At 34.6% G+C, this 18,886-nt stretch overlaps 1 protein-coding gene across 1 annotated transcript in view; it reads left to right on the plus strand.

Annotated features, from left to right (window-relative positions):
* The window catches only part of LOC124222913 (dynein axonemal intermediate chain 3), a 74,759-nt gene extending 55,873 nt beyond the window's left edge, over positions 1 to 18,886 (plus strand). Inside the window, exons 13-14 of the mRNA XM_046634412.2 lie at positions 16,610 to 16,731; positions 17,331 to 18,886. The gene's annotated coding sequence lies outside the window, so the exon portion shown is untranslated. The remainder of the gene's footprint in view (positions 1 to 16,609; positions 16,732 to 17,330) is intronic.

An 18,886-nucleotide genomic window follows, 5' to 3' on the forward strand; every position in this document is an offset into this window, starting at 1 on the left:
ATTGATACCTCTTATATTCCCACTTCTTTTTAGTATATTTTCTTTGCTTCCGTTTTCTTTTCTTTTCTTTTCTTCTTTTTCTCCGCATTTCTTCCCCGTTACTTTTTACCTTTTTATTATACATTGTCACTTTTCATTCACCGTTTGCTTTATTTTTCTCACCTTTCCTCAGTCCTTATATTCGCGGGTCACATTTTTTTTTATCCATGAAAAGTTTCGTCACACCGTCTCAATTCTCTTTGTTACGCGATATCGTACCGTTTTCGCAAAAGGAAGAAAGAAAAAAATGTCACGGCCGATGCTGTTAATATACATTATAAATATCACTGTTCAAAATAATTGTCCTACGTGTTTTATTTATCTGGATAAAAACGAAAATTCAATCAACAGGTTGAAATTTTTCTGTTACAGCAGTAACTTTTTTTATGCATTTCTTTTTAGTTTTTCTCTAAAAATATCCTGAGATCTTTCACATTTTCTCAAGCCGAATTTTAAAAAACGTCAGAAACAACTCGTCCACCTGCATTCCGATACATCGACTCGTAAAAATTGTATAAAATTTCCTTCACGTTTGAGTTAATTTGTGGAATATTACTTGGCGTATGAAAGACGCGAAATAACGACTCGAAACAAAGACAGTCGGACAAAAAAATAGCTCAGCGAATCACATCGAGGTCTTTGCACCCGTCCTGAAACATTAGCCGAGATAAAGAAATGCTTTTTGCAAAATTGGACTTCGATAAGCCAGAAAGAGATCTTTTAGCCTGACTCTCTTCTCTCCTTCCATTCTTCACTCACCCCTGCAGTGATCGAGGGATTCGCACCATCTCGTTGTACTCGTATTGGTGCGAGTTCGTGAAATAAATTTCTTCAACTGCCAAATTAAATTTTATATCAACAATAGAAATATTTACTCGTAGCTATGTAATACAGAACTGTTCAATTGCGTTGAGAAATTTTTAGTATATCTATTTATCGATGAAAGATATTTCAGTGATGAATCTTACCATTTTCAGTTTTTGATTCAATCAATGTTGGCTGTTTCAAATCAATTTCATCATATCCAGTAACAATATATCTCAGCCTTTGTTTTTTCGAAATTATTCGAGTTCAATCAATGTAATTTTCATTCCACTCACAGGGAAAGAACTCGAATTTACAAATTACACCGATCAAATGTTTTACAAAGAAAAAAAAAAAAAATTGCTTTTTCTGAATCAACAAAAAAGTGATCAAAACAATAATACCTGTTTCGATTATTAAATGAAATTTACACATAATTTATTGGAATCGACAAAACATTTCTTTAATCGCACTTGATCGCCATGTTTGTTAAATTATACAAAAAAAATAAAAAAATCATTTTCTTCGCAGAGTAATGTCAGTAAAAAAATTTCCCACGTCTCGGGATCCAGTTCGCGATTTTTCTCATATTTCTCTGCAGCAGCGCCGATGTGGAAAGTAACGCTTCGCAGAATCTGAAGGCTGGCTCGACGCAAAGAAGTCTGGGTCGGAATTTCGCTAAGGCAGGCATGCGGCTAGGCTGCGTGTAGTACAAGGTATCGTGGAAAAGTGGCTGATTGAAATTCAAAAGCACTCCTTAAAGCACGGGTGTAGAGAAGGTCTCAAGCGTCAACCTCATGCCTGTACCTAACCGTAATTTCTTCAGTGCTGTAGAAATTTCACTGACTCGCTGTAATTTTACCCGTTTGCATCGCCTCACAGGCGGGAGTGCAGAAAAAATGCTGCGACTGCGACGAACCTTTGAGAACGAAATCTGGCCCTTCGAAACAAGGATAACTCACGAATTTTCCTCCATAATCTTCACCATTTGTTAGAATCCCCGAATTCGGTTAATCGAGACGGTTTAATCGATACTTTGTTTGGTCATTTATTACAAGATTGTCAACGACCAAGTATTTGTCAAATTGTTATATTCGTAGGCTACGGTATTTGTCCTAGAAATGTAAGAAAAAAGGGGGCATGAATTAAGAGCACGAGCTTAGATGCCAAATATTTATTTCAAACATTTTAGAAACCTGACAAAAATTTTGCAGAATCGTTCAATTTTATTCAACGATTCATCGTTTCGTTTGGAAAACTGTTTTTTCACCAATTTAGGGAACCATATTTTTTATTCTTTCAATACTCAGTTCAGTATTGCTATATTTCTTCATCGAAATCAATATCAGTTGTGGGTTGGAAAAAAAAAAAAACTTTTCAACAGTATCTGATGTTATGAAAAAACAAAAATTGTCATGCAGTGGGATTGTGGAAAATAATCTTCTGAATAAAAGAATTTGTCGCGGAATGAAATCAAACACATTTGCTAAATTCACCGTTTTAAACCGGCTTGAAACAAATATTCGATATCGAAGCTCTTGTTCATAATTTAATCCTGTTTTTTATACTTTTTATTTTCTTTTATTGTTATAGAAAACACTCCAGCTTACGAATTCAATAATTTTACAATCACTCGACGGGTGCCCGTTTCGCAATAAAATTATCAATGAAATATTGACAACTGATTATAATTCCATGCGAAATACTGAATTTTTTATTTATTCATCTTTATTAACATTATACCTGTTATCAATAATGCGAAAAATATTATAGCTCTGATTTTAATCGTCGTATATATATATATAGTGTATTTTTGCAATAAAAATGGAATTGTTTTCCTTCACTGCGTTATTGTAAATATGGAATCAAGTGAAATTCAAGATAATATTTTCTCAACTCTTTATCGTAACATTAAATTTAAAACAATACCCATCATTCTACGAAAGAAGAATTCATCCATTCGAATGAAATTTCACTCGATTACGGAGAACAATATCTTTCTTCTTACCGTTTAAAATTACACACTCCTATCAGACAAACAATTCAAACCAACTGGAAAAAATCGTTCGAGGTTTTGAACAGGGCTATTTTAATGAAAAATAAACCGGTGAAATTATAATAGAACAACCCGGGCAATAATTTACGGTCACAATTTTCATAATTTTATTTCTTACAATTCTCATAACTGCGTATTTCAATTTTAATTTCCCTTTCGACCGAATTCTTGCGACTCGAGCTCCCGTATTTAAGGTCACGGATTTACCTCCGCCTGTATTCCGGCGGTAATGTAATGTTGTGGTCTGCAGACGGCAGCTGCAGAGCCGGTAATTTTTACTCCGTGGATCCACTACTGATTACATAAATAATTCAACGACCGCTGCACGCCGTATATATAATACATGTATATATATATATATATATATATATATGTATATACGTGTATAAATCTATGTACATTATGCGTACGGTAAACGCGTGTATGTCCTACGGATATCGACAAGCTTCGTGGCTCGTTATTAAATGCCTAACGATCCGTCAATCAGTAATCAGATTTTCTACCTACCCGCACCGTCCAAATTTTACCCATAATATATGCCAAGTTCTAACGATTTTGCATATTGGGTAAGCATCGTAATATATTATGCGCTGATATATTTATCATAATGTAAATCGAATCCCAATTTTTTTTTTACCCATCCCTTCACGTCGCGCACAGAATCAGTTTTTCTCTCTCGTTTTTTTCTTTATTTTTTTATTTATTTTTTTTGTTAACGTAATATTTTTTCATATTTTTTGCATATTTCGTTCGTTGCTTTTTCATTTCACAGAACCGTTTTCTTTTAACTACGTATATATATATATATATATGGGTAATTCCATGGCCCTCACTATTTTTCATTTTGTTCAAATCGTTTTTTGCAATTATCCCAATTTCAAACCAGTGTCTTGAATTTTTTTCGATTATTTCAATGAACTGGTAAATTACTTATAAATATTGAAAGTGATTTTGAAAAGGACTTTTTTTAAAATTCCCATTCCTCGTATCAACATACTTTTGGCCTGAAGTAATTTCTGATTTAGCATTTTACCCGTTCCTTAATAACGTCTTCTAATTTTGCAGTACGTATTCCGGTCGTTCTTTGATTCTTTTTCTTATTCTTTTTTTTTTTTTTTTTTTTTTTTTTTTTACCGTCTCTTTATTTCGGCAGAAATTATTTTCATCGGAAAAGCTGAGAGTTGTGAGGAAACGTGGAAGGATGAGAGTGCTTTTAATCCGAAAACGGGGTGGTTGGCGCACAGGGCGTAATTCGATGAGAAACGATGAGGAGGATTCGAGACAATGGGAATCAGCTTCCGCCCACGGTTTCATATAATTACCAGAGTTTCTCCTTTCGAATAATTACCTGTCGGTTTTCAAATTCTCCAGCTCTATTTCTGGTCTTGATACGCTCGCTTTCATAATTCATTTCGATCAGTTTAAGTTCATGTAAGTTTTAGATTTTCAGCTCACGAGACTGAACGTTGTAAATTTTCAAAAATATCCATCGTTAGTGAAACCGAGGATTGAAAGTAAAAAAGAAATTTCTGCTCCTTGACAATTTTCTTTATACGAGTAATTCGTTATTATTCATCAAAGATTTCACTCTTCTTCATTTCGATTTGGAATTTCATCTTTTATTCACTTCTTTCATTTCATTTTCTTCAATTAATTTTAATTCATATTTCTTATTTATTCAGAAACGAAACGAGAGCTTGCGGGTTGAATCAGACTGAAAACGAGAAGAGAAAAATTTTTCTGCATCGAATGACGAACGAACTCAGACTTTTATCTTCAATTCCAGAATCGGAAGAATCTACGATTACTAATCGATCAGTGATCTATGTTTTCTTTTCAATTATTCAATTCTCATATTTCTGTTAACGGTTGAAAAGTAAAAAAATATATACATGGATTAAAAATCCATCACTCTTTTACGATCAATCTAAAATTCACGTTTTTCGAATTCGATGTACCGATTAACTTCTCGAACTGTTAACAAAATTATACTTGAAGTGAATGAAATTCCGTAACAAATCGACAAAATTTATCATTACAAAAGCTACAGTTAAATGTATATATATATGTATGTGTGTGTGTATATATATATATATATACATATATATACACACCGAATACAGGTGGGTGTATAAAAATACACAAAGATAATGTGTATTTGAAAGCACCGTTTTCCATTGTTTTCGCCTCTTTTTAGAAATAACAACTTTACCAAACTACGATATGTATACGTTCGAAACTATCGTCGTTTATAAATATGTATATATGTAATGTGTAGGTATATATGTTTTGAGAGAGAGAGAGAGAGAGATGCAGCGAGTATATTAGCTAACGTGTGCTGATCGTTTGCAGAGCAACAGCTGTAAATGCGGCTTATAGCTTGGAAATTCGTAACTTTCTGAAACGAACGCGATTCCCCGGCGAGTTTCAAGCCACGTTGTTCCCCACCATCAAGTCGTAAAATGAACGCTGCACGGTATAATGTTCGATAGTATAATAGCAACGCAATCAAGTCAGTACGGCGTCGCTGCCTGGATACGTGTGTACATTTATATTATACAAAACTGATTTGATCAGAAACGCGAGAGAGTTACGTGATCGCTAAAATATCCACACGCACCTAATTCATTACGGAGAGAATTACAATTGATACGGGAGTTGGAAAATGTGAAGAACAAAAAGAAAAACAAAAGAAAGAAAAAGAAAATAACAGTATTTATTATACGATTTGGAAATTTTTTCGAAAAGCTTGACGAAGCGTTTGCTTTCTTTTTCTTCTTTCAATCCGTATTTCTTTTTTTTTCCCTTATCTAATCGATATTACTGATTTCTAATCATATAAGCTTTGGCTGAATTATTCAATACGATTCTCAAAAATATAATGAGAAATTAGAAAACAGCTCATTACTTAATTACACGTATGTACTTACTGTATATAGGTTTTTTATTTTATTTAACTCTTCGACTCCGCTTTGCTTTCTTTTCTTTGAAATTTCGAAACATGTTTTTATTTTTCTCGAAGAATAATTTCGATAAAAAAAAAAAAAAATAAATAAAAAGATTGAACGAAAGTTTCTCCCAGCTTTTGCGAGCGGCGAACAAGAAAAACAAAAATGAATTAATAACCCTGGTGAAGTTTTTACGTGAGAAAAATATATCGTGTCTCTGAAAAAATAATCTTCTATGCATTTTCAAAAAAGAAAAAGCTCTCAGACCTTTGTGTTCTTTTTTTTTTTTTTTTTTTATCAACAGAGCGTTAGAAAATTCTGCATTTCAACGAACGATTTTTCTTCCCCGTTCGCTCGCAGAAAGTACGATAAATTGCTTCTTATTCAAACTGTGCAGTGTACATGGGTAAATGGGATGATCCTTGAAAATGGAGAAGCTGCGTGCCGGAAGAATATAGAGAATCCGTGATCCTCAGCTTTTTTCGCTGCCCGGAAACTAAAGAGTGTGATTTGAAATTACTGAAACTCAGTTTTCAAATTTATTTTTTTTTTCTTCTCCGCGAATCGCGCGAATTTTCTTGCCGATTTTTGAGAAAACTTTTAGATTTCCGGGTGACAAATTAGTCGTTAAAAATCTTCGTTGAAATCTAGGTTTGAAAAATTCAAAGGATAAATGAACAATATTGTAACCTGACTGAAACGAGGATAATAAAAATTTCCAAGTTATACGTAGGTGTAAAATTCTTACAACTTTGACTCTTTCTCGATCGAGAAATAAAAACGTTGCGTTACTACGTCCCGTAACGATATTTCCGGGTGAAGCTCTGAGCAAGGATTACAGATGTGTGTTAGTTTCTTTTCAAATCAATAAAACGCTGTAATCAACAACCTCCCGTCTCTTTCGTTCTGTATATTTTTCTTGCACCGCTCAGTGCTCGTAATATTTTATTTCGACCATAAAATACTTTCGCTTCCATTATTCGGTTACAGTAATTCAAAAATTCACTTCAACAGATTATTTCTAGAATTTTGAAACTTGCTCTACACGCAGTTTCCAGGGATTCATTGTTTCGAAAATTTCTACCGTAAGAACTCAATTTTATAACACATGCAAACATACGACTGATTATTGTTACATGATTTTCAATTTTAGATTCAAATTTATATTTATTTTTTTTTTTATTCACTTGAATATTTTGAAGAAGGTTTCGTTGTGGACAATTTCAGAAATAGATCGAAATCATGGATTAATAGACAAAGAAAAAAGGGTCGAGTTTTGTGAGGTATTATTTTGGGCGGGTCTGTTTAAACGAAGTATTTCTTACATGGGGGTGTAAAGAAATTGTCAAAAAAACGCGACCGTATTTTTTAAATGGCCCCTTTCAATTATCCTTGTTCTTTTATAATTTTTTTTTTTTTTTTTTTCTCATCAAATGCAATTCTCATCATTTTCAAAGTCCCGAAATCGTCATCAAACGCCTTTCAATCAGTGATCCGAGTAACCTGATTTTGTAACGTCTACAATAAGCCGACTCATCGCTTCCGAATGTTAATTGTAAGAGAGCGTTGAATTAGGGATTAATTAGCTGCGGACCGTCATTCGTTTGCGAGAGAGAGAAAGAGAGAGAGAGAGAGAGAAGCGAGCTACACGGAATTTCGCGTTTATTTTATTCGCAAATTAGGTACCTTTGTGTTTAAATGTACTTAACGTGGCTGCTGGGCGTATTATAGGTGTACGTACATATATGTATAAAAGCTTGCGAACGCACACGTTCGAGTCTCGCAAAGCTCTCAATACCTTCCTCCATTCAGCTCCGTTGAATGGACGCAATTTCTGCACTGAATGAGACCTGAAAGTCGGCTCCTTTTCCTGCAAGCTCCGGAAGGATTTACGCACAAAATAGCATTAAGACCGGTACACATGCACTCATTATAGTCTGCATCCTTGAATAATATAATATCTACTCGCGTATGAAAAATTTTCCTGAACGAATTAAATTCAGAGCTACGTTTTTTTTTCTGTTTTTCTTTTCTTCTTCTCGTTCTCTTTTCCACAGTTTATATTTTCAGTACATTTTTCACCAAGTTTCTTTGCGGTAAGTAAATTTCAATAGCGATTCAATTTCGCGGACGATCGAACCGATAACTCGGTACGGCATTTTAATTATTGTTCGGTAACACAGAGATTTATTCTCACCGAGAAGCATTATTATAATAATACCCTCTCAATTTCCAGGCTCAAACGAGCCGTGAAGAAGAACGTGATTTTCCATCGATTATAATATTCGTACAGTGTTATTTTCACCGGCTAAAAGTTGGCGAACCGGCTCCTTTATTAGCACCGGAGTTTGAGTGGTTCATTAATTTTCTTGAAAAGCGTCTTAAACAACTTAACGAACTGTTAATAGAGAGATCATTAACTCCTTCGAAGAGGTGCAGCGCAGATCTCGTTCCTCGGTTACTGGAGAGCCAATTTTTCCTCTACCGCTCCCACAATTTTCCAACACACACATTAATAATTTAGAACGAAAATAGCGGCAGCAAACCTTCAGCTTTATAATATATTCCAATTTTTAGACTCCGCGATCGATGCAAAAGTTTCAAATCCTTAAACCAAGGAAAAAGCTTGCGGACTTTACTAAAATCAATCTTTGATTATTTGTCTATTTCTCGTACAGATATTTTCGACTTCGAGGTGAATTATTTCCGGCAACGCTTTTATCGTTTTCGGGATATTTCGTCCTGGAATATCGTACTTTAAGGTTGGAACCTGCACTTTCTGCACGCGGTACCTACTCGTGTTAAATATCTATACCTATGCAAAGCTTTCTAGCTGAGTAACGTCGTCGTGCAGTTCTTACAGTTAAAAAGTTGCTAATTCTTTAAAGTAATTTAAAGTTCGAGCTTTAAACTGGATACAAGCAGCCGGGTATGGCTAGGAGAACGGTACGTATATGTATAAGTAGTTACAGCATTACCTGGATTACACGTTAATTTGTTAATGTCATCCTCTGTCATTTACTCGGGAATAGAGGAATATTCAGAGAGTCTGAAATCCAGAGCTGCAGGATTTTTCACATTCTCAAAGATACCGTTTGTAAGAACTTTTTTCAATCTTTCTCTTTCGAAACCGGTTCCTCAAGATAAAAATAAAACCATCTCCAACTTTCGGACACGTTTTGTCATTTACACGTAGATTTTCCATAAAATTTCAGCAGCTAAAAATTTGTACGCAACAAAGGTAAAAAACTTTGTATCCTGGATTAGAAAAATTTTATTTCACGCACGAGTGCGGGAATGTGCTTCTCTTCGCACTAGGTTAGAAAAAATAACATTCCCAACACTATTTTTCCTAACAATTGCGCAATCTACTATAAAAATCTCATTTTTCGGTATCAATCGTCAATCTTTCCATTTCTTATTAATTCTTTTTTCACATTCTTCGTAGAACGAAACTTAATTAGTCTAAACTCGTTCGTATAAATGTCCGACGAGAAGTGCTGGAGTTTTTGAAACATTCGAAATTGCGGTTAAGTTGAACAAGTGTTATCAGCCCTTGAATCGAAAGTAAAGTTACTTTTCTTACCGATTGGCTTCATCTTCATTTCTGTCTTCAATCTATCTCGTTCTGACTTTTCGCCGAGTTATATATCTATCTTGATTAAAAGTAACTGTTATTACCTCATTAACGGGGTTGCCTTGGCGAGTTTGAAATTCAGGGCGCCCTTCGAGCGAGATGAAAATGAAGCTCGATCGGCGGAAGCGTATTTTATCCGGTGAAGAGAGAAGCCGGAGCACAATATATATATATATATGTGTGTGTATATATAATATAAATGTATATATGTATATATGTGTGCTCGTGCGTTCATCCATCCATCCTTTTAAACGCAGGGTCTAAATTAATCTCTCAAATGGTCGTAATTCATTTAAGCGCTAGCCAGTTTCAGGGATTTTTCAAGGGTCCATAAAACGGACTCGATGTATAATAGCCGGTCTCTCATTCCACCCCAAACTCGGGGTGAAACCCTCCATTAGTATCTTTAAATTGAGTCTTGTAACTGCCTACTACCTAATTTTCAGACCCCTTCACCGATGTGCCAAATATTGCAGACCCTCGATCGTCGAATGTGTCGTTTTACATCGTTGGTGAAAAATGATTTCAAATAATTTTTTCATCATTTTTACAGCCAATAGTCACAGATGTACCCGTAAGAAGATTCAAAGTGGTTTGAATCAAATTTACGAAATATTAAAACAAGGACTCGTGACGAATTTTTCGCATACGATTTATTCCATTTCTTAAAACAATATCGCACGGTGAAAAAGCACGAAAAGAAAATAGACAAACCCGGAATTGTCGATTTTTTTTTTTGTACGAATAGTCTTCTGGCCACTAAATGAAACTATTCCGATATTCTGATTTTGGCGAAACTACAAATTGAAATCTATGTTTAATGAAAGAAAGCAGTGTTCAAAAATTGCAATCATCGGTTAAATAGTTACTCGTACCACGTTTTTGTTTAATTCTATGAGTTTTTGTTTTGGAATCGTTATTTTTATAATAACTTATGGAATTTTTTCGACAACTATAACGAGATATGAAATTCCTCTCTGTATTCCACTATTTCCGATCTTCTTCTTACCCGTATCTCGAATTTCATTCCCGGCGAACCGTCAGCTGACAATATTGCAGGGTAAAGTGGACTTCCGGTTGGGACCAGAGCTGCGGCCGCAATACCACCCAGAATGGAATGTCCCGGGTTCGCGTGATGGGACGCCATTCCCAGAAACGTCTATCACACGGCACAAACGGAAATGCCGAACTGTTTCTATATAATCCTCTCGCGTTTTCAAACGGCCGGAAGAACCGTGCAAAAATAATATCTATTACTATTATTCATATCGTGCATAAAATGTAACATCACGCGGCTGGTGTCGATCATAATATTGGGTTCAAGAATAATCGAGCTCGTTTTTCAAAATATGCCAAAAACTGATTTTGCCTATTTGCAAAAAAAAAAAAAAAAAAAAATTTCTCTCTTCCAGAATTTACGGACTTGCAAAGTCGATAGATATTCTTTCGCGGAGTATTTTATGAATATATCAGAGATAATCTACAAAGGAAAGTATACTGTCAAAAATATTCTTTACGATCGATTTTTGCGATATTTGAATAATTTTACTACACAGAGTCAAATTTTCACAATTTCGAAATCTTTCGATCTCTGTGTGAACGAGAAAGTTTCTTTGTTTTTTGTTTATTTATTTTTCTTTTTTTCGAAACGTCAAAATAATTGTGCGAAGAATAAAGTATGTAATGGAAAATAGAATTGGAGAAAAAAATTAAACTATGCGCGCAGAAATTGCGACGGAGTAAAAAATTGAATAAAAAAATATATATATATATATATATACGACGCGATTAGTTTTTCGCGATCTTTTGACACACACTCAAACGTATGAATATCCGTTCTGCACGCAAGCTCCGAGTGACGAATAGGGTGAGCTTGAGATGTGCGTTTTCCGCTTATAACCGAGGCCACGGCCACATGGCTGTACCTACTACGTAGGTATATAATATGATGTAATAACGCGTCCTTATTTTTCGGGAGAATCGATGACCCCGTAAAATTGGTAATTGAGTGAAGCGGCGCAGGGTTGGAGCAGAGGAACGAGAGAGCGAGCGAGAGAGAGAGAGAGAGAGAGAGAGAGTGAGGGAGGGAATTTGTGCGTGAGTCTTCGTATATTGGGTGTGGATAGCACACGCCATCCCTCGAGTTTCCGCTACGGCCATTTCGTGGAGCGTGGATGGATACGTGTATGGCCTATTCCGCGACAAACCCTGACCGTCTTGAATTCGATTTACAATTTTTTTAAATATTTTTTATACCAGCTAGTGCGACGTTAAATGTTTTTTTTATTTTTTTTTGCATGCAAACCGTAGGATGAAAAACCGTCTAGAATGATTTTTTTCGCATAATAATAACGAGGAGAATTTCTGCTGTGGAATGAATTTACTATTTTATTTTTGTTTAGTTGTATAGATTTTTTTTTTTAATTATTAACTAATATCTATGTTGATGATATTTGAAATTTACGAACTTTACGTGACTGATTCACAATACTTTTTTGATAGATCGACAAATAATTTCATAAGCTTTGTAAACTTGGGTGAAAAGATCCTAAAACATAAATACGGTATTAAAATAGCGATAAACAGTGTTGTACGATTTAGCCGGCCTAGTCAGACAAGACATTCAACTTGGCTAATCAGCTGAAAGTCTGCTGGCTGAAGCAATTAGACGTCAAAAAAAGTTAACCGGTTAACAGGCTGAGCCTGCCAAAATAGCTAATCAGCCAATTCGAACCGGCCAAACTTAGAAATGCAGAAAATAAACAAGCAATTGAATTTTGCACCTTTTGGATTCGAACTTCTAATCAAAATACCACATAAACACCCGTTTTTCACTGGATTAGAGAAGTTTCTGAGCGAATCCAATTATAATGTTACCGAATAATATACTAACTACAGTTGGGAAATAATACGTATTAAATCATTAGAAAATATGCAGAGTTTAATAAATGACTTTAAAACGTTGATCCAAACAATTAAAACGATTTTACGAACGTTGATATTTATTCTTAGCTCAGCTGGTTATTAGCGATTGACCAACTTTTTAGGCACCTTGGGCAATTGGATGACAATAATTCTCTAAAGTGAATATAATAGAATTAACTCCATTTGCAAGCTCGAATCTGAAAGGTAAAAAATTCATTTGCTTGATGATTTTGTACATTTTTAGGTTTGGCCGCTTGAAATTAGCTGATTAACTAATCTTGGCCGGCTATTTGTCTTCTCTTTTTTTTTCGCTCGAGAAATAAACGATTCTTATTCAGAAACAGGATTTAAAAAAGAAATTTGACCAAAAAATCACGAGAGTCTTAGAACTGAATGATTAGTGGACTTTGAACGGAATCGCCCATATGTGTAACATACTTGCGTGTAAACAATTGCCATCGCATGGTTTTCCTCGAATCGATGTCTGGCTTAGGCCTCCACCTTATCCTTCGTCCTGTTCCAGTTCTCACCTGAAACCAACTTTGCTCCCTTACAGTCTGGTTCGAGTTGTTCAAGGCGATTAACGGCTTAACGATCCTCCTCTTCGGACCGTATATTGAAACCCATTCAAATCTGGATCGATATTCTCAAAGATCCCGATCTGCACTTTCTCAAGGATCGTACCCTTCCGATACAGGTGAATTCATCACGGCGACCATATTCGTGCTCAAAAAATCTGTGAAACTCAAAAACAATCGTCTGTCAAGTTTCTGAATTTTGAAAACATGTTTTCACGGAAACAGAACGATTTTTGAATAAACTTTCGTACTTCACAAGGAGTCGGAAAAATGTCTGAAAAGTTTTTTATTTTTCCGTAGTGACGATAATATCACATTCTTAGAAAAATATTCAAAAAATTGATACAAGTTATAATAACTTTATTCTCCGTCAAGTTTTTTGACCTTCTGCATAGTTCAAGTTTTCATCAAGTTTTTTGACCGACAAAAAAACTCCTCGAACAGAGGATCCTAATTGAAACTGATGAGAACATTTTTGAAACCGTTGATCTCTGCTCGATGAATTCCAAAACGACGGTACTTTTCAAAATCAGAGTCGAGAAATTTGAGGTTCGAACTAAAAGCGGAGAATCAGCATTTTCTTTCCTTCACCCTTCAATGCTGCTTGCGCTCACCCTATAAGGTTCATAAATTTGTTCAACAGGAAGCAGCGTTCAGTGGTTGGAAAAAGTCGGGAATAAGTGAAGACGGCTTTTGGACCACAGCCAGAAAACCCAACGAGCCTAATAACAAGGCGTGAATTTAATGTGATTCCGTAAAGATTTGACACCCGTGGAGCGGTTCAGTTTGCCGAGCCGTGAACGATTAAAGTTCGGATTACTCTCCGACTTCTTTTTTCGCGTTAATTTTTTATCCTACTGTATTCGTTCAAACGCCGTAAATATTTTTTCCCCATCATTTTATACGTGTGCTTTATTATCTGTGCTAAATATTAATATTTAGAGGTCGCTTTTTTTTTCATCTGGAATTTTGCAGCTCACAAACCAATTTTAATGCGATTAAAATTTTTTTTTCCAATACATGAAATGAAAAATTTTAAACTACAATGTTTGAAAAGGAATTTACCATTAAAGGCAGAATAGATATCATTGAAAGCAGAGCTTTACAAATTAAAAATTGTTAACAGACTTCTTTCCTCATAGAAAATCGCAAACTATAGAATTTTTAAGAAAAATTCGAGGATATTTGGTAATATGTTTTAAAATTTTGCCATGAACTAAAAAAAAAAAAAAAAAAAATAGTCGATTTTACTATAAATTGAAATTTGAGCTTGAATAACTTTGGAAGGCGTCAATTTATCAAAAAAATGATAAGAGACACTTTTTGTAGAGCGTTAAATTTTTCATAAAAATATGTACGAGTCAGTTGGATTTGTTTCTTGGTTTGTTAGCTACAAAATTCTAAATAAAACAAAACATTTCCAATGCTATTTAAATGGAAAATAGAAATTTGCGATGAGCGACCTTTTTTTTTATATATATTTATATTATAACGTGTACACGGAAAGTGCCAGCATGTTTGCAATTATACTATCGATACATTTTTTTCTTCCTACCTCGATATTCGAGGTTCTAATTGGCAATGAAGTCAAATTGCAGAACGGTTTCATATCGAGGGCAATTTTAATTAGCTAATGGCTTCTGCGGTAGGTCCAAGTGAAAAAAAATTAGGGGGTGAAAAAATGAAATAATGAAAAATAAACAAAAAACGAACTGAATAGAAAAGAGAAGAGAGAAAAAAAAAAAAAAAACTGGAATGAGATTTATCCAATAATTTGAAACTGTACGTATAATACGGAGCGCGGTGAAAATGGTTTTTCCGTTTACGTAACCGACTGGACTAATTAAGTAAATTGACGGCTGTCTGCGTAGTATCGCTGTTCGGTCATCGAAAGTCGATATTCATCCGCTCCTGGCGATATTTTTCATCCCCCGTTTATGCATCGTATTAGAATATTCGCTCGACGTTCGAATTAATAAATTTGCATTTCCCGTATTATCTTACTCTCAGATTTTTCTCTTATTAATAGAAAGTTATACTATTTTCAAGACGGTTTAAGATCGGTTTAAGTATGCAAATGTGCAGAACGTGGTCGATATCCGCAAATCTGGTCGCGCGGAATGGATTTACATCGTCGGCATCGATTTTTTTTTTGTTTTTTATGTCAAGATGAGAATTGTAACGTGTGTTTTCAAAATTCTATATAACTATACATCGCTCCAATTTCCTGAAGTCTGTAAAAATTATTATTGTTTTTTTTTTTTCTTAGGTGATCTATTCCAAATGAATATCGTTCATTTACTTATTTTTGTCAGAATATTACGACTCAAATTATTTAACTGATTCGTTTTTTATACACCTTAGTATACAATCTTGGTTTTCAATTTTTACAATTTTCTCGAGATATATCGTGTATTAAATAATTTACAATCAAAATTTTCTGACAAATCAATTGCCGTCATTTATTTTGTACAATTATTTTCACATCGCGAGAAAAACGGAAATTTTGAAGAAAAATAAAGTGGAATCGCACCAACGTTTCTAAAACATTTTATAATTGTCGAAAAGGTGATTTTTTACGCGAATAAAGACATTTTGAGTTAATCTTTTCATTTTAAAGCGAACAGGTTAATTCCGAATGTTTAGAAATCTGAAAAAAATAAATAAATAAAGAAAAATGTCACGCACGAAAGTATAATTCAGATTCATAAATGAAACCTTCGTAGGTGTGTAAGCGAAATCGTAGGAATAATGTAACACGTGGAAACTTATCGAGCGGGACAATTATACGAGGAGAGTAAAAATCGGAGCGTGTTGCAGGTGGGTAACACGGCTCTTGGTGCCGAGAAGGAGGAGCAGGAGAAAAAGGGGGAAACCGGAGGGTAGAAAGCGTCGATAAGCATTATCTTGACGATGGTTTATGGATAGAAACAATAACGGCAAGGCTCGCGTGCCGCCTTGAATCCATGAACACTGCAGGCAGGTACCTACATGCTATCACGCACACGTCCGGGTGGTCCTCCCGGTGTTTTCCTGCCTTAGAATTTAGATACCCACGACGAACGATTTTTATCAAATTCCGACTCACTGCTCGCAAATTCTCCGAATAAAAGGTTGCCGACTTCGATTTTTGTTCCACGACAACGGAGAGAGCATCGCTGATAAAACTTGAAAGACAAAAATCGTAAGTTCGCTGAATCAATTTCGAAGCCCGTTACACGATAACGAAAATCGAAGAAGGATCAAGGATAGAAAATTCACTCATTGTCAAATTGGACAAGTTTGTTGATATTCAATCATATTTCCTAAGAATTTAAACTTTTGCGTTGCTGATTATACACTTTAATTGACATTTATTCAATTTAAAACGGTGTATTGTCTGCCTTTTTTTATTCAACGTCAATGATTCGGTATATTTTTTATTATTTTTTCTTAGAATAAATTCAGTGAGTCGAATCTGAAAAAATGAATTTTCATATCGAGTAAATTCTTTGTAAAATAGTTTGTTTTATACGAGAATAGAATTTTTTTTTTTTATCAACGAACGATTTTTATCTAATTCTTACTCACTGCCCGGTAAATACTCTGAATAAAATGTTGCTGACTTCGATTTTTGTTCCAGGATAAAGGAGAAAATTACCGATAAACTTGCAAGACAAAATCATAAGTTCTCTGGATTGATGTCGAAGCCCGTTACACGATAAAGAAAATCGAAGAAGGGTCAGGGATATAAAATTCACCGAGGTAGATTGAATTATTGATATTTAATAACATTTCGTAAGAATTTAACAAATTTTTTATAATTAAATTGGTACTTATTCAATTTGAATCAGTATCTTATTTGCCTTTTTTATTTGATGTAAATGGATCGGTACATATATATATATATTTTTTTTTAGAATAAATTCAGTGAGTCAAAACTGAATAAATACATTTGTCAAATCAAGTTAATTCTTTGGAAAATACTTCGTTTTATACAAGAGGAGAAAATTTCCATTCCTGCATTCTGTGAAATTAAAGAGAACTTTGCTTTAGATTATACGAAGGGATTTGAAAGAAAATATGTTTTCACCCTACTTGGACAATTTTTTTTTTTTTTTCTGTAAACTTCTAAATTACATTTTTCTGAATATCATACAAGGAATGAAAGTTTATGACCGGATAATCACTTTTATTTTCTGTTTCTTTTTCTAAATCAACTTCTTTCTTCGCGCTTCAAAACTCATTCGAGCTTAATAGCTGGCGATCAGGTTGAAGGGTGCAATAAAAGGTTTTAAGTAGCCTGTTGACACGTGACTTCACATATCGCTGGCAAACAATAACGTTTACTGTTTCCTCTTCAGGAAGACGATCTGGGAAGTGGCGCGGAGGAGTCTGGCTGGTCTGGCGTTCTCACCCCTTGATTTTCCACCCCCTGAGAGAGGGCACCGAAACGTACCAATCTGGAATCCCGGAACGAGAGTGGAGATCCAAACGACTCGTCGTTAATAGCGGAGGACGAGGCTATAACCTTTCAGGAGTTAATTGAGACCGAAACTGCTCCGGCGAACAGGTGGCGCCTTGAACAGCCGGAAAAAAGGCTCGGGGATCCGGAAGTGCGTTTTGCAGTTACTCGTGACTCGCGTATTTCGATTATTATAAATGAATTGTTGCTACCAAAGAAAAAGAAGAAATAAAGAAAAAACGCGCGTAACATCGCCTGAAGTGAGAATGTTTGCCTAGTGAAATATGTCGCATTTATTTAATACAATAATCACTACTGTTTCTGTTTAACAGTTTATCTTCCATAAAAAAAATGTACTAATTTATATGTAAAATTGTGTTTAATGATATACACGACTTTTGTTCATTGTCAGTGTACGATATTTTTATGTGACTTGATGGACGACCATTGATTATTGTTCTAGATTTAGTACAGTCAAAAATGCGATTATTATTGTCTTAGTTGTATTCTGTATTTTATCATGATTAGTGGTACAATATGTAAGAGTATATGAATTGTAAATTATTGTAGTCACATGAAGTTGATATAAGTATTCATCGCATCTTTGTAATGTGAAATAATAGAGAAAGTCGAAAAACAGAAGCACTAGGACTTTGATAAATAACTACACGTACGACGATTCAATATTAAAGATGCGTGTTTCGAAATTATTCTCGATATTCCTTGAGAAAATGCCTAAAAAAATGTATTATTGTTTGCGATGATTTGGACGATCATTGTTACCCTGACGTTTTCTTCTACCAACAAAACACATATTCGGGAAAACAGCACAAGCCGTATAACTTCAGACGGCAGATAAATCTCATCAAAAGGACTTACAGCTTGAGAATATAAAAATCGCTACACTCTGGATCTCCTTATTTTCACTGCAAACCTAGATGAGATTTTGCAAATTCTTGGGAACATATAATCTTGAGCAATCAATAAAACAATGGATGAATTAGTCAAAGTCGTCAAAATTTTCTACATGAATGTAAAGGGCTTGTTTACTCTTGTTGTCGGGCAGAAAATCTTCCGTCTCGAAATCAATTTGTGTCATTGTTTCTGGATTTCTAACTGAACCACCGGAAACGCGAAAAACACATCTAAAAGTGCCTGAGACCAACAAAAGAAAAATTGCGAATCAAAAAACGGAGTGATCAATTTATTCATCATTTATTTCAAAACAGGTTACATCATATACTAATAAAAAATACGATAAATATCGTTTCCTGCAGAATGTCATTGTACTTGCACGCAGGCCAAATCACAAACTCTACTGACAAACCACAATGAAAGCTATCTCGTATAACATTTCTCATATTCTGCTTAAGATTATGTATACTGTGAACATATACATGTAAGATGTTAGGAGGACATATCTCAGATTTGTAATGTGATATTTAATTCCTGATT

The sequence above is a fragment of the Neodiprion pinetum genome, chromosome 7, assembly GCF_021155775.2.
Source record: "Neodiprion pinetum isolate iyNeoPine1 chromosome 7, iyNeoPine1.2, whole genome shotgun sequence".
Classification (NCBI taxonomy): domain Eukaryota; kingdom Metazoa; phylum Arthropoda; class Insecta; order Hymenoptera; family Diprionidae; genus Neodiprion; species Neodiprion pinetum.